Source organism: Taeniopygia guttata, chromosome 2 (assembly GCF_048771995.1).
Source record: "Taeniopygia guttata chromosome 2, bTaeGut7.mat, whole genome shotgun sequence".
Taxonomy (NCBI): domain Eukaryota; kingdom Metazoa; phylum Chordata; class Aves; order Passeriformes; family Estrildidae; genus Taeniopygia; species Taeniopygia guttata.
In genome coordinates this window covers 142435109-142455770 of record NC_133026.1, presented here as the reverse complement: position 1 = coordinate 142455770, position 20662 = coordinate 142435109, and the positions used below count along the sequence as shown (strand labels likewise).

At 41.7% G+C, this 20662-nt stretch overlaps 1 protein-coding gene across 7 annotated transcripts in view; it reads left to right on the top strand.

Annotated features, from left to right (window-relative positions):
• CYRIB (CYFIP related Rac1 interactor B) overlaps positions 1–20662 on the top strand; it is a 95960-nt gene that overhangs the window by 18044 nt on the left and 57254 nt on the right. For 4 of the 7 annotated variants that reach the window (XM_030266700.4, XM_012572124.5, XM_012572126.5 and 1 more), the window contains exon 1: positions 3057–3201. The exons of the other annotated variants lie outside the window; for them this stretch is intronic. The gene's annotated coding sequence lies outside the window, so the exon portion shown is untranslated. Of the gene's footprint in view, positions 1–3056; positions 3202–20662 lie in introns of those variants that run through there. 7 annotated transcript variants of the gene reach the window in all.

Here is a 20662-nt window from a genome sequence, read left to right as displayed (position 1 = left end):
ACTAATAGAAAATTGCTGGGTTTTTTAGTCATGCAGCATTTTCCACAGTGTTCAATAATTTTTTATGCTTCAATTATTATGTGAGATGTGGATGTCTTAGTGTGCAACTGCTGTTAACGAATCAGTGATTCTCAACGTCTGGGTATCCATGTACTTGTGAAAGATGTGAGATCCAAATCAAAGGTATCTTACAATTTTGGAGAACACTAAAGACTATTTATTATGATAAACCTGCTCATGGTTTCAGTAGGAAATTTTCTTTGTCTAACCCCACTCTGTCAAGCCCTGAGTGCTTTATAATGTTATGAGCAACAACAACTGTTCATCCCTGAGGCTGGTTGTGTGTAGATCTTCAGTTCTGTGTAGGACAAAGTTCTATAGTATGACAGGTGAGACCCCTGGTTTCTATTAAGCCCATATGGTAATGAGTCCAGCATTAACTCAGAGCACAATCCTGCTTCCCCTGAATTCAGTTCAGTGGAACCTGGATCACCTCCTGCAAGCAGACTTATAAAGCCCTGTAGATTTTAAAGAAGATGAGGATGTGGTGATAAACTGCCTCATCTCAGGAAGGAGCGTGCATTGATTCACACCTCAAAATTTGTGTCCACTGCAAAGAAATCCTTTCTGTGGCAGAAGTGAAAAGTCACATCAAGCATTTGTTCAGCCACTTACACAAATAACACACAGGCAGAGCTGGAACTTCCATAATTCTGCTGAAGGTGCTTCTGTGAAAATCTTGATATCTTCTTTGACATCTTCTCTGTTTGCTCTAGTCTGTACAAACCTCTCAGAGCCTCCAGAGCTTGTCTGAGCACTCCCTTTTCCCTGCTTAGGTGAGAGCAGTGGGCAGGTGTGTGGTGCACCAGCCCTGGTCTTGCCTGACTGCTACCCAAGGACCAAAACTCAAGTGTGGTGATTTCCTTTGAGTTCACCAAACAGGTTTTGCAGCTAACTATATATATGCACAATATAGTTAGCTGCAAAATATATCCTTCATATCCCAGGATACTCTTTTAGCTAGAATACTTTAAAGTTATCATAGTCAATCCATGTATCTTGAATCATAATAAGTTAAAGACAAACTAAGTTTATCAGATTAAGTCAACACATGTGTAGGTTTGATAATAAAAAGAGAAATACTTCGACGTATAAATAAATCTCTGATCTATTTTCCATTTTCTGCTTTCTTGGTGGGCTTGGGTGTACCTGATATTCACTAATATTTGACACTTAACAAACTGCTATCAGGCTTCTGAAGAGGAACTCGTAGAAGTGGTTGGACTGTGAAGTTTGTCTCTTTCAGATTGAGAAATACCCTTTGATTAGGGCTGTAATGATGATGTTTTACTATTCGAGGGTGCAGGTTTTGTACTGCCTGGCTGTCCTGCTCTGTCTCTGAACCCTCCCAGTGTTGCCTCAGTGAACGAGCTGTGAATTTCCCTTGGTGTCAGAACAGCTCAGTGTGAAGGCCAGATTCCAGGTTACTTTAAGGAAAAAAAAACAACAACAACAACAACAAAAAAAATCAAAACAAAAGCAAAACTAAAACAGAAGAACTTTAAATTGTTTTCTTTCTAAGTTGGTCTATGTGGAATTTTACTAAAGCAGCAAGCCCTGAAACAAGGTATTTGTGCAATCCCTCTGCTTTGGCAAATTTATCCACAGCAGGAGAAGCAGTTCAGGGTGTGCTTTGTCCCTGTGTGAAGATACAAAAATCCTGGGTGTGACATGGAAGGTGAAACCGTCATAAAATCAGCGAATCACAGAATATGCTGAGTTGGAAGAGACACACAAGGAAGATTGAGTCCAAATCCTGGCCCTGCACAGAAAGCCCATAATTAAGTCCATGGGATGTTCTTAAAATGTGTTTTTGTGTTTGAAGTAATTTAGAATCATTTATGCTGGAGAAGACCTTTCAGATCATTGATCCCTTTCATAAACCCATGGCAAAGTCACCACTAAACCACAACCCCAGGTGCCACATTTACATGTATATTAAACTCCTCCAGTGATGGTGACTCCACCACTTTTATGGCCAGCCTGTTCCAACGCTTGACAACCCTTTCCAAGAGGATTTTTTTTCCTAATTTCCAATCTAAACCTTCCCTGGTGCAACTTCAGGGCATTTCATCTTCTCCTGTCTCTCTGTCACTTGGGAGAAGAGACCGACCCCACCTGGCTACAGCCTCCTCTCAGGGAGCTGTACAGAGCCATAAGGTACCCCCTGAGGCTCATTTTCTCCAGGGTAAATAACCCCATAACCCCATGTGGGGCTTTTTGTGATTTTTAAATACACTTTGCACATCTTTTGTGTTTCCGAGGAGATGGAGATGGAAAGCATTCCAGGATCAGCCTGAGTGCAATGGTATGGGATTCTGGCAGTGCTCACTGAGGGATGGAACTTGCCACATTTTTTCAAATAGTTATTTATTTACCTGTGCTTTGATCCACCTGGGAAGACATTTCTGAAGGACTTTAAGGCAGAAGCCTCGCTTTTCCCAGGTAAGGAGCACCCTGCCCAACCTGGCTTTGCCAACTGCAGGCACTTCAGACCCCCGATGGAGGCTGTAAAAAAGCACCAGAACCGCACACCTGGCTCAAGGGCGGGTCAGTGATGCTGACTGAGCTGCTCCTGAGCTGCTCCTGAGCTGTTCCTCAGCTGTTCCTGAGCTGTTCCTGAGCTGCTCCTGAGCTGTTCCTCAGCTGTTCCCGGGGGCTGCGGCAACACCGCGGCCCCTTTAAGGGGCTGCCCCGCTCGCCGCCTCGCCCGCCCGCCTCTCTTTCGCTCCCCCGCCCGTGCCCGAGACACTGGGAGTCGAAGCAGGTGCATGCGCAGTGCGCTGGCGGCCGGGCGCGCTTGCGCAGTCACCTGCTGCTGGCCGCCCCCCCCCGGTACATCCGGGTCAGCGCACGCCCGCCCGCACGGCCGGTGCCCGCAGTGCTGTGCGGCCGCTCCCCCCCCTCCCCCCGCTCCCCCCTCCCCGCGCGCGCTCCCGCCGCCCGCGCGCGCTCCCGGCGCGCTCCCGCCGCCCGCGCGCGCCGCTCCGTCGCTGCTCAGGCCGAGCGGGGGAAGCGGCGGCTCCGCTCCCGATCCCGGCTCCGCTCCCGATCCCGACTCCGATCCCGATCCCGGCTCCGCTCCCGATCCCGGTCCCGCTCCGGATCCCGGTCCCGCATCGCCGCGCGCGGGGCGGCTCGGTGAGTGCCGGCAGGGCGGGAGGCGCCGGGCGGGGCGCTCGCCGCTGCATCCCTCGCGTTCCCCGGGCGCCGGCGGCGCGACCCCCGCCCCGTTCCCGCGGGGCCCCGCTCCCCGCCCGGCTCCAGCTGTTGCTCTCGCCGCTCCCTCAGCGCTTCGCAACTTCTCCCGTCCCGCCGCCGCTTCCCCCGCACGCCGAGGAGCGGCCCCTGGGCGCGGGGGAAGCGGCGGCCGCTGCTGCCTCGCCGGGAGCCAGGCGGGTCACCGGGGACCGGCCGCCCTGCCCTGCGCTTCCCCGGCGGCTCCTTCCCCGCGTCGCGGGAGCGGGGTCTGGTTTGCGCCCGGTGCGAGTGCGGGCGGCTCCCCGGGATGTCGGTAGTGCCGCGGGATGCGGGATGGAGTGACAGTGTTAATGGATAACGGGAGGCGGAGAGCTCCTGAAGGGACATCTGCAGTCCTTCGGAGTGTGGCTGAACATGCAGCGGGTTAAGCGGAATACAGCGATCATCGCAAATTTGTCATGGTTAGGGTGTATCCTGCAGGTTTGTGTGCAGCACTGTGATGCTGGGGCTGTAATTCCAGGTGGGGTTAAGGTGAATTTGGAGTCTGCAACAAGAGAGTGTTGTTTCTAACCTATTCATTATATAACCTATAAAATAAAATTTTAATTCCATTGTAATTTTCTCCCATGTAATTCAATAATAAGGACGCCTGCAACTTAATTTTTTGTTACTTATTAATCTGGTGTCATATCTCACTTGGTAAAAAAATACAAGAAGTTTCTTCACAGAAACATTTGAGACCCCGAAGAAATCAAGGGACTGTGTGTTAGGAAGGTTTTTGAAGTTTTTTTTCTCTATCTGTTCCATAGCATCAGCATCCTGGATTCAAATGTCAGCAACAGTGTGACAGCTGTCATACTGCTGTGATAGTGGAGTCTTACTAACAGTTAAAATCTGTCATTCTGAGTTTCTGGTAACATAATATGGAAATACAAGTGTACATTAGCATGTATGTTAATCTTCAGACCACTAAAACATTTTCTAGATTGATCTGATAATCTGGGTTCTTCCTTATTACTGTTTCTAGTGGTAAAAATTGCAAAGTCTCCTTTGCTCAAATTCTCTCTCCCCTCATTGACATAGAATTTTCATTCTTTATCCTCTGCTTGGACTTTAAATACAGCTTTTAGTTAATCAGCATTTTCTGTTGTAGGTTGTGGCAGATTCGGGTGTTGGGCAGTAAATAGCCTGAGATTACTGTTGTGAAGGTTGGAACATGGATTCAAACTTAAAAGCTTCCCCCTTACAAAAATCTTTGTTTATCAAGGTGTAATATTTAGCAGAGTTTGTCTTTGGTTCTGTGTGGCAAGCTTAACAGCAAAATCCTAAACCACATGAATAAGATGCTGCTGTTACATGAAGTTGGATTGTTTCTTGCCTGGCATACAGAGAGTATTCTATTGTTGAAACAGAAGCTTTGAGTAGGAGAGAAGATAGCTTTTTATCCCAGTCAGACTGTCAGATTTGTTATTGCATATATTAGCTGTCTGAGCAGGGGCTGTGGAAAGAAGTGATCCCAGGATTGTTTTAAAATATCCCAGTCAAGAAGTACTGTGATTATGTGGAAGTAAGGAATGAATTTGATCCCATCTGTTACACAACTTCCATTTGTCATCAGGTGCTCTAGATTTTCTTCCTTGTTTGAAGTTCAGCTGGGGCCACCTGAGGGGACAGATTATAGAAGAGTTTGTCTTCTGAAAGTCTCTGCCTCTTCCTGTGAAACCTTCCCTGCACTGGCTGTGGAAACCTGGTGTCAGCCAGTTCTTTTCTTGCACACACAACTATCCTCTACCTTGATAAAGAGAAAAAAGGAATCAATTTTTATTGTGTCTCTCAGTAGTTATATATATTTCCAAAAGAATTAATTGTTAAATTAATTGAATGCAGGAGTTTATAGACACTCATGAGGGCACCTTAAGGTGTCTGTCACCAGACCTCTACCAGTATTTACTAAACACTTGGAATTAATACTGTAAAGAGACAGAAGGGTGGGGGATATTTGTATTGCAAACTACTGAATTATTGAGTAATACAGTAAGAGAAAATGTCTGTCATTTGGAAAAGCATATGTAGGGGCCACTTTGGATTTCTGCAGCTGCTTTGGCATGGTGAACATAAATGCAGATTTTTTTTCTCTCACTGTGTATCTCGGAGAATGCAAACGCACAAACAGCCTGCAGTCCCCTTTTTCTTGTTCCTGCCTGCCAGCTGGGGGCATAGACGGAACCAATGCATATCTTGACGTAGTGGAGACAGGCAAAATTAAAGCTTGTGTGCAAGGAGTTAGATTTGTTTTTAAAGCAGGTTTGTGGGTGGCTGTTGTAGCTCATTTGGTTGATGGTTTTTAGGAAATGATGGCACTAGTGTAAGTCAAGGTTGTCACCTTTGCCTGTCCTACCTACAGGCTTGTTGTAGTTAATCGTACCAAGAGTTTCTGTTGTTGATGTAGATGGGCATCAGTTGAGAAGAATGACTCCTGTTCGTTAAAGTAATGTTAACTACCCTGAAGTACATTACAAATCAATTTAATGAGACGCGTTCATCCTGAAAATGTTTGAAAATACATCTTCAAAGCTGAAATATTTTGAGTGTTGTCAAATTGCATCTCATGGATTATCAGCTGTCAAGCAAATGTGCTACAGGCAAGGCATGCAGCTCATGTGAATATATGTGCTGAATCCACACAAGGCTTGAATGTCAGTGCCAGCTCCTTTGCTTAGAACCAGGATGCAGAGAGTCATCCTGGTAGTCATTTTGCTCCAACTGAATCCCTCCAGTCTGTCAACATAGCTTCAGAGGTGATGAGAGTGGGGGGACTGGGGATATGAAGGCACCTCTGCTTGGATTGGACCCTGAAGCATTGGCACTGCTTACTAGCTGTGGCACCTGAAATACGTGCAGCAGTTAGGCAGGGTAAGAATTATTTCAAATAATTTTCCAGCTGTTAATGTTGGCCACTTGTACCATTCAATGTCTTTTTTACTCCCATTTGTTTGGATATATCAAGAGCACTTTTAAGTAGATGGATGGTCCTCTTGCACACCTCTTAAGTGTTCCTTTATTATTAATCTTCGACCACATAAACTGTACTTAGCATTATCAGTATTTTATTCCTTGTTATAATGGAAAATTTAATAGCTCTACCCAATGTAGAGAAATCTGCATTTCTCTTCATGTTTACAAAGACAGGGACTTACTTGATTGCCTTTAATTTAAGGATCTCTTATAAAATCACCTCAGTTTCCCCTGTCTGTGATTCAGGAATGTTCTCTCAAGTGCCACAAGTTGGCTGCTGCAGCTGGCAGAGTGTTTCCAACTGTCTAAAATTTGCTGAGAGTAATAGGCTCTTACATAGGCACTGTTTTACATTTGCAGTTCCAGTGCTTACTGGGGATACATGTACTGCAATCATATAAACAGCAGAGCTTAACAGAAACCAATGACAAACAATGAGCAGTTTTAGAATTGAGTAGGTAAAGCTGAAAGTATTTTTAGCTGCAGCACTTTCTCCTGTGTTCCCCATCCCCTGTGGTTTTAATTGCATTCTGCGTTTTAGAAATGGCATTTTGTGCTCCCTGTCACGTGAAAGCCTGAAGTACAGAGAATACCTTCACTGTGGAAATAATGAAACTAGTTACAGGCAAAGCATAATTGAAAGGTGTAGCAAAAATTATTCATTCTTTGGCCTTTCACTCATGATCATTTGAATTTCAGGATAGTTGTAGGACAGTCATGGTTGTGAGGTAAGGGCTGACACTGTTTATTATGTTTATATGGTTTATGAACTTAAATCTGTTGTTATAACCTTTGTTGTCTGGTTATGCTGACCTCTTCATTTACTGTTGCTCTTGAATATGGTGATACTGATGAAATGTTTAGTAATTTCATTCTTGTTAACTCTGGCAATGTAACTCTTGACAATCAATTACATACTGTTCATGTAATTGATTTGTAAAAGTATTTTTGGTTCCAGACTTATTAGCTTTGAGTGTTGCTTTAGGATTGCTTTTTTAGCACCTAGAAAAAGAATTTTTGATTCTAGTACATAAACAAGTATTGACTAATTTGTGTGTCATGGGAAAGGCTGTTGTTTGCCTTCTCTACACTAACCTAAAGTTCTGATGCTGCATTTGGGGAGTGGTATCTGACTGTCCAAACCTGCCAATTTTTTTTCTACTACATGAAATAATTTCAAGACTGTAGGAAAAATTGGGAACTAAATATCTTTGAAACGTAGAGATTGTACTTATGTACAATCATCAAGTGTATAAAACTAGTTTTCTGTAATAATGTTTGTATGGGAGGATATATTTTTATTCTTCTACTCCTGTTCAGTGGAAATGTGGTATGGTTTGTGGTCTTGATTACTAAGTGTTGGACTGATTCTCTAGCTTATATCTACAGCACTTGGGATTCCCAGGTGGTCCCTGAGCAAATAGTGTGACTGGGTCTGGGACAGCTTAGCTTGTGAGATTTGAGTGCGTTCAGTTTGGTGTGGCTGTAGCTGCAAAAATAGCATGCCTTGCAAAACAGGCCTTCTGTCTGCCACCCACACCAAAACCTAAAGCTTGACCCTGTAGGCAGTTAATACGTTTATCTGAGAGGCTGATTCCATCAGCAAATGCTTTACCTGAAATTGGTGTCCACCAGGCAAAAAAAAAAAAAAATTATATTGGTAATCACTTTATATATAAAAAAGTGCAGCAGAACACTGTCCTAGATACATTTTTAAAAGCACTTTTTACTTCAGACTACAGGGCTTAAATGTTCCCCAGTAGCAGGAGGCAGTTCTGTGAGCAAATTCTGTTTAACTGGCATAGTTCAAAAGACTCTTCAATTCAGCCATGAGGCAATTCTGGTTCTCCTTCAGTACTAGATGATTAAATTAAATGGAGTGTTAGCATGAGTAACTTTTTCTGGTGTACTACACAAGGTAATAGATGAGTTCCTAGGAGCCCTAGTTGTAAATTAGATGACTGGAAAGCCCCGTTTCTGTGTCTAGTGGCTGTAGCAGTTGATTAACTTCAAAAGTTATATCTAATTGTGTATTCTCCTAGTCAGGTGTGGCACTGGATGATGGCTCATTCTCGTTTTTATTACAGCAGTCTTGAGGGTAACATCCTCAGGGAAATGGATTTCTTGCCTTTTTGTGTTGCACCACAGAGGTGTTTGTTTCAGCCTCTGATGTACAAATCAGTTTGACCCTCTACTGAATAAAAACAAAGCCAAAAACCAGACAGTCTTCTGAATTCCAGCGCTGTTATTCTGGGGAAAAAAAAAAAAAAAAAAAAAAGCTGTAAGAATTAATAAGAAATACCATCATAGCAGAGTTTTATGTTGTTTTATGAGTGTTTTTTTTATTTTTTTGTGTGCTTTTTTGTTGTTGTTTAAACAGAACCTTCTTGTTTAGTGTCCTTGAAAGTGAAAATTCTTAGGCAAAGTGCATTCTGGGCATGAAAAGGCAGTTCATTTCTTGTTGTATTTGCACCTTTTTATGTGCTGAGACATACGGTTACTTGAAACTGTTCCCTTCAGAGGTGGAAGTGAAATAAGTAACCACTAGACTTCATGAGGCTTCATTTCAAAGATAAAATTGCTGACCTTTTACATAAATGAAGATCATACAGACAAGAGAGAGCATTGTGTAAGGATTGCTTATGGAAGCAGTTAATTGATTCAGTTTAGATTTCCTGCGTCTGTGTGGGGAGATGTGGATTTGTCAGCTGAAAGGCAATTGTATTGCAATGATGGTTTTGAAATTTCTTCCTATGGCTACTTTGCTTGTTCCCATGTATAACTGACTAAAGTCATGTTCTCCTAAGCATTAAAATAGTAAATGCTTTATCTGTTCTTACCTTTGCATCTTGGATTTCAGAACTAATTAATTCAGAATTAATTTCTTAGCAGGAGTAACAGAATAACATAATCTAGTTGGTATCACTAACCTTGAAGTTTGGAGGGCAATCCTACAAGAACTTTCAACAAAGCCCAAGTTGTTTTCTTATCTCTTCTGAAGTTTACAGTTTTGGCAGTGTTCAAAGTTTTCATGGGGAAACTCACCATTATTCTGTGACTCTGGCTTCTGAATTGACATGGGGTAGAATTGTGTCCTGGTAGGAAACTCACTGTAGTTGTGACTGGCAGTAGAGTCTAGTAAATGGCAGTGTAAGAGACTATTGACCTAATATTTTGAATGTGACATAATATTGATGTTAATATTGTGTCAGGTTTTCAAAGGAATTTCAGTCAAACGACTTCAGTAACTGCCAAAAGTGAAGCTTAGGAACAGATGTTGTAATGGGAGTCTTAAAATTTGACAGCTCTTCAAATAACTCTAGTGTGTCTCTGCTTTAGAGCAGAGTGTTTTTGCAGGGCTGATGCCTCTAGCTTTGCTTTTCTCCCTGTCCCTAGTCCAGAATGGGCCTCAGTTTGACCCCATTACAGTCCTATGAAAACTCATGCTCTAATAAACATGCATCCAGGCAGGCAGCAGGGAAGAAGAAATGGGTTTGGATGGGGAGGAGAGATGGCAATTAACTAGGAGGAGGAGCAACTTGCTTTGAGTTGAAAGCAGGGAAGAATATTAATTAGAATCTGGGACTGGGTTAGGCCCAGGTTGATGATAAACTAGCAGAGATGGTTGGGTTGTGAGCTCTTTGGCTGTGTGGAAAGTATTGGTCAGTACTGAGGGAGTGTGTAGGAATGATGCTGTGTCTCACCCAGCATCTTGGGGGCATCAAAGAAAATGAGGACTCACTGGACAAAGAAAATATGTCAAAGAGAGCTGATGGGCAGAGAAAGGTGGAGTAGAAAGGGTAGAAGCTAGGATTTTGTAAAGAAGGCAGAGAGGTCTGTTGGACAAGGAACTTGTGAAGGTAAAAATAGAGTTTAAAAATCTGTGAGGAAGGGACTACAGTGGAATAAACACAGTTTTGTCCATTGCCATTAGTAGCCAATGTGTCTTCACCACTTTAGCTTAATATGTATCTCTGAGTGGTAAAAAATCGTGTTGTGAGCAAATGGTTCTGATTCTAGTCACGAGCTATGTAACTACAAGGATGAATTGTCTGGGCTCATCTCCTGGTTAAGAATTTATATTGTTTGGCTGCAAAGCAGCGCTCAAAAGTCCAGAAGTTGCAGAGAGCAAGCAGCCATGAATACATATTTGTAGGCCATTTCTTCCATTAGTGCCTCGCTTGATCCCCCCAGGTGTCTAGTGCTAGTTCCGTCAACACAGTGTTCTTCGGTACGTCTTCATTGCTTTAGACTGCACCATGTCCTTGCTAGATTGCTCCAGAGAAGCAGGTAATTTCCTCATGGACAGTGGTGCTGCTTTCTGTAAAGTTATTATCAGAATGGTCTAGTGAGATGAGGAAGTAGTTTGCTTCCTATTTTACACGAGGAGCGAAAGCACAGAGAAGTTCAGTTCGTTTTGCATGGTTAGAAATTACTGTAACCTGACTTTTTTGACTGCTTTACATATTGCAGCCACATTGCTACTTTCCTCTTACAATGACTCCCTTTTAATAATGAATTCTAACGTTATGCTTATTTCTTGTGTTTGTAGTCTCTTTGGGCATGTCATAGCTGCCCTAATCGAATCCGAGAACAAGGCAGTGCTCCAGGTTAAGCTGGTTATTGCAGCAGCAATACATGGCCATTCGAAAAGGCAAAGTTGTTTCTAGCTTCTTTTGTAACTTTGTTACTTGCTCAGAGAAATGAGGAAGTGTTAATTCCGGCATTGTGTGACTCTGGGGAACTTGTACTCTGGTGTTAGTAGCTCCTTGAAGCATTTGGTATTGATACATTCCTTCTCTGTGCTGTATTCACACAGCTTTAGGGCCAAACTGGCACATGTTGTGAAAAGACACCTACTTGGTGTTTGTTTAAGTGTTCTGGAGAAGTTGAAGTGCTGTTGCAGCCTTATTAACAGAATTGTGGGCAATGAATTCCTTTCTCTGCATCATGGTGAGGGAAGGAGGGTGAGCTGTTTTTTTGTTTTTCAGGTGGGAGTCTCTCAGTTTTCCACATTGCTCAGCTTATCTGTTTAATTTGACAGACAGTTCTGTCCTGCTGTCACCACTGTACCCATAAGTTCTTGCTGTTTTGGAGACCCTTGTGGCTTCTTGAGTTTCTTTATAGAAACTGTATCAACCAAGGTAAGAAGTATAAAGCTACTGTTTCTTCTCCTTTCTTCTCAGCAGAAGTGGTGAAAAGATTTTGCTATCCTCTTGGAAAAAGAGTTTATTCCTAGATAAAGAAAAGACCAGTAGCCTCTGCTGGTAGAGCTTTGGTGTTTTGCCTTTTCTTATGTTGGCTTATGTTCAGTTAATATTTGGCTGACCAGTTTCTCAGCTTGGAGGACTAGAAATACTTCTGCTATAGAATAATTTTGGTGGAAGCTTGCTCTCTCTTGAAAGTGCAGCGTTCATTGGTAGCAAATCTCTCTTCAGTCTTAAGTTAGAGAAGGGAATGATCACAGGAGTGCTTTTAATCTCAAGAGTCAGTCTGGGTTTCTTAGAAGCACAGCTGTCTTCTGATGTGATACTGGGAATGTGACAAACATTGGTCTTCAAACCTGAGGTGCTTTCATGTGGAAAAGGACATATAAACAAAGATTTAAAACAATTAGAACCCTAGGTGCTGTTTCTGGCCTTCTGTAGGCTTTTTGTGTGTTTAGTATGTGATCTGTCAGCTCTGCCCACCTTTACCTCTGTGGGTGGATTTATTCAATTTAAGTCTCTTCAGTTCAAGTAAGAATTGTAGTGACACTTTATAAAAGAACACGAACTGCAACATGCTGAAGCACAGCTACGTGTGGGTGAGTCAGGAGAGAGCTGGAGTAGCAGCACTAAAAAGAAAAGGAAGTACAGTCATGATCAAACTTTATTTAAAAAAGGGAAAAAAACAACCAACCTAATGAAAAAAAGCAAGTCAAAAGCCATCTGTCTCCAGAGGATGAAATGCAATAAAGTGATATAGTTTGTATCTTGGTTACTCTCCGTGTGTGTAGATTTTTTGTGTGTATAAATCTGTAACAGCACACGTGTACCCATGTGCTTGGTGTGTCTAGAGCACACCGTGCAGCTCATCAGCTGGATTGTGTCTCAAGACACTACTCAAGCAGGGCAGTTTATATCTAAAGCAAATTTGAGCTGATGTAGAACCCACATGTACTTTTAGGAAACTAATATTTTAATTGCTGGTCAGTGATTGCTGGTGAGTGAATACTTCAGTGATATTTTGGTGTACGACTGATAGAACCTTTGCTTATGCTCATGTTCTGTCTGTTGAGGGCTGGTCCTCCCTGCCAGGGGACAGGCATGCACACACTCCCTCATCAGGGCACTTTGTGTTGCTGACAGTTGTCAGGAAATAAAAAACGTTATGTACAATAAAGTTTGATTTCTCACAATGTGTTGGATTTACAACACCACCAGAATGGTTCAGTATGGCATAATTTTGTGGTTTGGATGTATATGCCATAGCTTCAGTGAAGGAACTAAAAGTCACACACTAAGTTCCAGTAATTTGTGTTTAACTTCCACAGTTACATGGCTTTTACTTTCTCAGCGAACATGTCATCTTTGGTCTTAGTATTTTAGCATGTTAAAAAAAAAGTTGAAAGTTAAATGCTTTCTTTGAGATGAAAAGTACAATTGTTGTGCTTAGGAATGGTCTATTTCCTGTTTCTGAATCAGTGTTTTAAAAAAAAGCCCAACAAAAAAAACCCCAACCAAATGGATTTACTTGGTAAAATGGTGTTCTCTGCAAAAGGATTGGTGTTTTGTTTTTGTCATGTGTGATACATGAGCACAAATTTAATTTCACAGTTCAAGATACTTTTTCATAACTTAACCATGAGAGAGATAAGCTATTTTATGTTGGTACTTCAGTGTAGCTCTTCTCAAGGACAGTGCTCTATCTTATGCTACAACTTTTTGAAAGTCCAGAGACAGAAGTAAATTGAACACAGTGAGTGAAAGCCTTGTTAGATATGTCTGAGTAGCCATCACAGGGCTTTATAAATACCTAATTCTTTGAAGTGCATGTGTGTAGTTTTTTTCTTCATTTAAAGCTGGTTTATATAAGGTATTTTTTTTTCCCCTTGCCTTAGGCAGTCCCAGAGTATGAATTTCCACACTTCATCTGCTGCCCTTCACTGAAGGAGGGCACCTCGTAAAAGTATTTTCTCTCTTATCAGGGGGTTATTGTGTGTAACATCATCTCTGCCTTACTGCTGTCAGCTGTGCTCTGCTGCAGGAATTGCTGAGGCTGCTCTTACAGGACTGGCTCCTAGCGGAAATGTGGAGGCTGTGTCCTGCCTGCAGTGCTGTAACAGAAGTAACTGGAAAGTGGGGTTCATGCTCCTGTTTTACGCCTGCACGGATAGTTTCACTCTCACTGCTCTGTCCTTCCTTATCATCTTTTATTTAGCACTTACATAAAAGGCTCTTCTTCCTTGTACTTCAGGAAATATCTGACATAGATAGCATTCTTTGTGTTTTCTTTTGCTCTTACCAGCCATACTTTTCTCTGCTTTATGCTTCTCCTGAATGCTTCTATACCAGAAAGTTTAGAGTAACTAAAAAGAACTACTAGTAGAGTCTAATTGAGTAGTACAGTAGGTCTGGTTGTTATTCTACTGCTTCTTTCATTTAGCATCATTAATATTTGTTAATATTATTAAAGCTGAGGCTAGAACTCCTGAAAAGGAAGTTGTTTGAATTTTTCATAGACTCATAGAATGGTTTGGGTTGGAAGGGACCTTAATGCCAAGCCCCCTGCTCCTGATGGAGAACCTGTTTATCAGTTCTGAATTCAGGGCCAGTCAGGCCAGGAGTCCAGAGAGGTTTTCTTTGAACTGTGATTTGGAATTGGCAATGGCTTGTTGAATAGGACATGGCTTTCTTTCTTTTTTTTTTTTTTTCTTCCTTTATGCTAGTTCTCAGGGTTTCTCAGTACTTGTAATTGGGGCAGACTGTAGTAGTCTGGTTTGCATTTCTGACAAATACTCCTTTTGGGTCTGGGTAAAGTTTATAGTGCAGAAGCAAACCTCTCTTCTTTGTGAGGAGCCATGAGACACTACCCTTTTCCAAAGCAGTGCCTCCAAAAAAAAAAAAAAAAGAAGTTCTACTTTTCCTGTGACACTGATCTTCAAGGTCATTACTTCAAACTTTTCTAATATCATTTGAGAAGAGCTAAATTCAGCACCTACTGTCTGATTTTACAATGGAATACATTTATGCATTTCTTAGTTATATGGCAGTAATTTTAAAAATCTCTCTTGGCTTTTGTAATTTTTCATGAACAAGTTGGAAAACGGTAGTTTGTTTGTTTTTTTTTTCCCTTAGACAGGTGGAGTCAATATCCTTCCTTCTCCAAATTTTCTATACAATAAGAAGCCTGTAGGAGACGTTTGTCTCTGACACAGGAGCCTTGTCCTCAGCCTGGAAACTTAGTGATTAGCTCCTCCTTTGCCTATAGTACTTGTGACAAGTAGTTGACTCTCTGTACTTTATGAAGTGGGACTGATTTAATCTTTAAATGGAAATAGTATAGTCATGGCTTTTAAACCTGCTGCATTGTTATTTTAATAGCCAGCTACCCTTCAAATAAATTATTTTGGAAAACACTTATGAAGGTTCAGCCCCAGAACTATCCCGTCTCAATGAGACTTGCGCCTCTTACTATTGACTTACATGTATTTTATCTAACCTGTGTTTATAGAAGACTATAGCATGTATAAAGATTGAAACAGTAATATCTGTACCTTTGACTTACCCAGAACAGAAAGGATGGAAATGTGTTATCTAGTCTATTTGCCTGGCAATAGGGGATCTGTTCTATCTGCTTATCATATTTATAAGAAAATGATTATATTTGCATTTGTCTCTGGACTAGCTTCTGACTCACTGGAAGGTTTGGATAGAAATGCACATTCTATTGCATAATACTTGTAAACATACTATTTATAATAGATCAATATAAAATATATATTTAAACACATGATATTAAATACTCTGGGATATGTAAATAATTGTTTCAAAATTCAGTAGATGGTGTATGCAATAGAATGAGCTGTACTAGCTGATCTGAGATATAATTTTTTTTTTGTTGAGTGAAATGCTCTAATCCCACTTGCTTAATTTTTCTGGTCATACAGGTATGCAGGGTAGGTGATTTGAAAAGGTCCATATATTTCAGTGTGATGACAAGAACTATAGTTGTCTATTACATAAATAGAAGTAGTCATCTAAAGCTTGGACTTAAGTTCACAGTTCTGCTTGCCCCAGCCTTGTACTGGTTGGGCCACACAAAACAGGCTTGTGAAACTGGTCCAGACTTCAAACAAACAGCTTGTGGGCTTGTAGTAGTTTTAACCAGTGAACTTACCCATGTTAGTCCAGTGGTGCTGCTGGTAGAGCAGAGGAAGTAAGGCAAGAACTGTTTCATGTCTGGCAGTCATGGCCTAAAATATTTTATTTAAAGTGCTAGAAAGACCAAAGGAAATAAATACAGATCTTAACTTTATACTTTTGAACTTGCTGTGTAAAAAACTTTGTCTTTATAGCTAGTTGAATTGTCTGCTTTCTCCCATGTGAGGGTGGTTGGGTTTGGTTGTTTTTTGGTTTGGTTTTTTTTATGCAGTAAATAGAGTAATTTGTATTCCAAATGAGGAATTTGTTTGCATTATTCACTCATAAATGTTAACGCCTTTCATTTATCTTGGAAATCCTTTGAGAAAATTCTCTGACTGTGAGGAGCATCAGGTTTTGCTTCTAACAGGAAAAAAAGTGTGCAGTTCTCTTGTCTGACACCGCAGAAGATGAGCCAAAGAGTTGAACTGTGGCCTTTGGCAGTTCTGTATCTTCCCCTGAATGCAAGGCTTTTCTGTTAAAGGTTTGGTTTTTTTTTTTTTGGTTTTTTTTTTTTTGCTTTTACCATGGTTTTTAGCTTTCTAAAAGAAGACCTAAGGATGTGACTCAACCTTGCAGAAGGAAGGAAACATGAATTGTAGGCTGCTCTCCTGTTCTGAACTTACAGCAGACCTTTGCGGAGGGCTCTGTATTGTTGTGGAAGTGTAGAACTGCTGTACTGTGCATGGCAGGCAGGGAGAGCTCAGCAGTGGGAGTGTTCTGGCTCTGTGGAAAAGACACTGCATGTAATGACATCTTGTGTGTCACTACAACAAAAGTAACCTACCCTCTCATTCAAATAATTTCAGTCCACAGGAGTATCAAATCCCAATCTTCATTCCCTATGTTTTTGGTTGTTGGAACAAAATGCTGTGTATCCTTGCTGGTATGAGAGGAGAGTTTGAGGTGGTGGATTCAGGTTTGCTGAGACACTGGTGTGCTAACATGAGGACTGTGCATAGGAGGATGATAATACTACTGGTTCTCCATTTTTATAGATACTTTAATCATTTTGTCACTTAAGGGGTCTGAATATGATCATCACTGTCATCTGTTGTTCCAAAATAAATTTGTAGTCAATACAAATTTAGAAACTGAAGTGGTGATCATAAATATTAAACTTCTTGGTTTATGGTAGTATTCTTTGTCTAAAAATAGTATGCTAGCTAAGAAACAGAAGGTGCCTTTCTTTATTCCACTTTTTCTAAGATCATCCACAGTCCCAGGAAAGATACCTTCTTCATGGTGTTACTCTAACTGGTTTTATTTTCCCCTGACCGGGGGATGGACAATGTACTGAAGTAAAGTTTTATAATAAGTTAAAAACCAAGAAAAAAAAAAACCCCAAAAACTTCAAAGAGTCAGCACAAATCACAACTGGTAGTACCTCTGAGCCAGGGGAGAGACTTGCATAACCATACAAGCAGTTTCTCATGGCAGCTGAGGCAAGTGGCGATTCCAGTACTTTAGTAGTATGAAAAAATTTTGGGAGATGTCTGAGACCTAGTTGATGGCTGATGCAGGACTTCTGCAGTGCCTACTCGCTTTTAATCTGTTTGGTTCCAACTGGAGCTACAGGGTAAGTGAAAAAGGGGAGACTTTCAGGGAAGTAGAGATGGCAGGAGAACGGATGGAAGATGATGGACTTTGTTAAAGCTGCAACCTTTGGGTTGCAATGTTGGGTTAATGATCTGTTCAGATGCCATTTTAAAAAGTACAGTTATCCAGGACTTTTGGAATAGATTAAAGAAATTCCTTGAAGCTTCTGTAGATCAGCCTTGTTCTAATAAAGGTTGAAGAGTCCAAATGAACCAAACAAAACCCTGCCATACCATCACTGCCTTTTTCTGCTTGTTTGCAGAGATTGAGTCTGCATGGATTTCAGTAAATGGTTGACCTATTTTCTTGGCTAGCAAACTAACATATATATCTACTTTTTGTTAAAGCTGGTTATAGACCCAGCTAACATGTAAGGTGATTAGAAATCTTAGAAAGTAAATGTAGTTTATGAAACTGAATGCCTTAGACCTTGATTTTAAGGAAATGGAAAGGTAATGTGGTAAAGGTCAGCACTGGCTGACAGAATCGGGAACTTTTCTTCTCAACACTGGAAGTTGGTACCCAGTTATGAGCAATATCTGTAAAATAAACCAGGCTGTTTTTCCCCCCTCTCTTCATACAGTACCTGAATGGGCTGTGGCACTTGCTGTCACTATTGGTTGGAGAGGATGAAGATGTTCATGTCAAATGTGCAGGGGTAACTTGTAGTTCAGGCAGTCTCTGCATTACCTCTGAAGTGGTCCCAAGGATATTTCCCGAAATACCTGCTGTTGGACTAGGTGAGCACTTCTGTGAATCATTTTGACTGATTATACATTGCAAAAAACACCTATTTGCATTTATTACATAAGAGTATAATGGGTAATAGTCTGTGCTCAAAGTCCTTTAACATTTAAAGAGAAAATTCAGGGCTTTTTTTTTGTCTTAGGATTTTAGCAAATATGGAGACAAAGAAAGGATATTCCATGAAAAAATCTCATTACAATGAGGATATTCAGATTTAAGTAATGCTTGAGTTTATAACTTTTGTAAAAATAGGAAGATGTCTGTACTTATTCTTGTATCAGTGCTGAAAATCAGTGTATTTGAAGCTAGTGGTAGTGCTGTTGTGATACTGGTTGTGAGATTTTTTTTGACACTGAAGAATAGAGTGAGGGAAACCAATCACCTTTGTTATTAAAGGTTACTAGATGAAAATCCTGTACCTCGAGAGCTGTTTCTGAAGTAGCCCTAAATGAGGACCTTAGAGCATTCCTGTGGTAGTTTTCATTATAAAAGATGCTGAATGATTATTCATGTATCACTTTTCAGGGTGGAAGGTGATTTTCTAAAGCTGCTGATGTGGGCTCTAATCAAACCCCTCATCACCTACATACTGGCATCAGTCAACTTGTTGGCATTTCTGCTCTGCAAATCCAAATTTCATGACTGAGTTAAGCTTCAATTGGAGTATTTTTTTTTGCAGGAGGAGGAGGTTAACCTGCTGAATGGAAAAGAAACAAGTTCTCCCTCTTTTGTTTGTATGACGCTAACAGTTCTAAAAGTGCGGTGAGAGAAGGGCAGGAAGAAAATACTTGTTGATTACCAGCTACTATAATTTTCAAACAGAGCTGCACTTACCCTGTTAGTATTGTTTAGTATGGAATTGTACAATTCTGTATAAAGGTAGTGCTGTATTTATTGTGTGGTTTCTTTTTAGTGCCAGTAGTGTTTTCTTTATTTTGTGAGAATACTATAAAAACTGAATTGTTGATACTGCTCTGCACGAAACAGAACTTGATGGGTATTTGCTGCATGAAAGTGGGATTTTTCTGCTACCAGATGTAGTTCAGGGTTTTTAGTTATAGTGATTCCTGTTTGTATTTAAAATATTGTGTAAATTGACTTTTTGTAGCTATTTTGGTGGCTTTGCTTTTTTTCTGATGTTTATGGTCTTCATGTAGTTCAACATGCTACATGAATAAATGAAGAGCAAAGGTTCAGCAAAAAACTTAAATAATGTAACACAACCAACTTCCCACTACACCACAGCTTTCTACCCAAGCTCCAGCCCCCCAAGCTCCACCTTATTGCTGCTGTGGGTTTGATTCCCCCGCCCTAGTCCTGCATTAGGGAGGTCTGCACTTCCTGTGTGCTTTTGGAAAGGTGTTTTATGCTTTCCCCCAGCCAGTTCCAGCTGCCAGGCTGGGCCAGTGATAAGGCTACATCCCATCACATCTCCTGGGGTGCTGTCATGGTATGGAATTGCTTGAGGCTCAGGTCAGTGTGGGAGGTGTCAGGAATACTGTAGTCAGCAGTGAGCAGCTCTGGGCAGTTAGAGCAAGCCAGAGCCAGTCCTATGGGGACATTCCTTGGACCATCCTGGCTGGCCAAGAAGCAGTCCAGTCCATCTCATCAGGCAGTAGAAGGTCTCCTGCTGGGTTCCCAGTAGCTGGGATGTGGAGGGCAGCACAGTGTCTGAGTATGTTGCTGCCCAGAGCAGTGTGAGGTTCAACAATTACAAGCAAGGTGTGGAACCTGAGTCCAGGCAAGCCCTGGAATCAATGGAGGCTGGGAGATGGAGGGGTTCAGAGCAGCCTTGAGGAGAAAGACTTGGGGGTGTTGGTGGATGAGAAGCTCGACATGAGACATCAATGGGCACCTGCATCCCAGAGCCAAGTGTCCTGGGCTGCATTCCCAACAGCAGGGCCACCAGGTCGAGGGAGGTGATTCTGTCCCTCTGCTCTGCTCTCATGAGACCTCATGTGGAATACTGTGTCAAGCTCAGGAATCCTCAGCACAGCAAAGACGTGGAGCTGTTGGAGTGAGTCCAGAAGAGGCCCATAAAAACAATCAGAGGGATGAAACACTTTTGCTTTCAAGGCAGGTGGAGACTGCTGGAGTCGTTCAGCCTGGAGAAGAGAAGGCCCTGGGGAGACCTTAGAGCACCTTCTAGCACCCAAAGAGAACTTGTGAGACAAATGGGGCCAGACTTTCAACAGGGGCCACTGGCGCAAGAGACAATGGTTTTAAACTAGGAGGATCCCAGATTTGGATCCCAAATAAGGGAGAAATGTTTTGCAATGGGAAAAATGAAACAGTTGCCCAGGGAGTAAAGGCAGTAAATGCCCCATCCCTGGTAGCATTCAGGGCCAGGTCTGAACAAGCTGATTGAGCTGAAGCTGTTCCTGCCCATGGCAGGGTGTTGGAGTAGATGACCTTTAAAAGTCTGTTCTAACCCAAGCCATTCTGATTCTGTGCTTCTTGGCAGAAGTGATGCATTGGGAAAATCTGTTTTGAGATGTTTCTCTGATCTGGTGATGTGTTGATTTTGTATGATGCATTTATGGTCTGAGTTCTGTTCTGTTCTGGTTCTGTTGAGTAGTTCAGAATCAGAAAAACAACTTAAAGCAAATTAATTTTATGGACTTGTGAATGTTTTG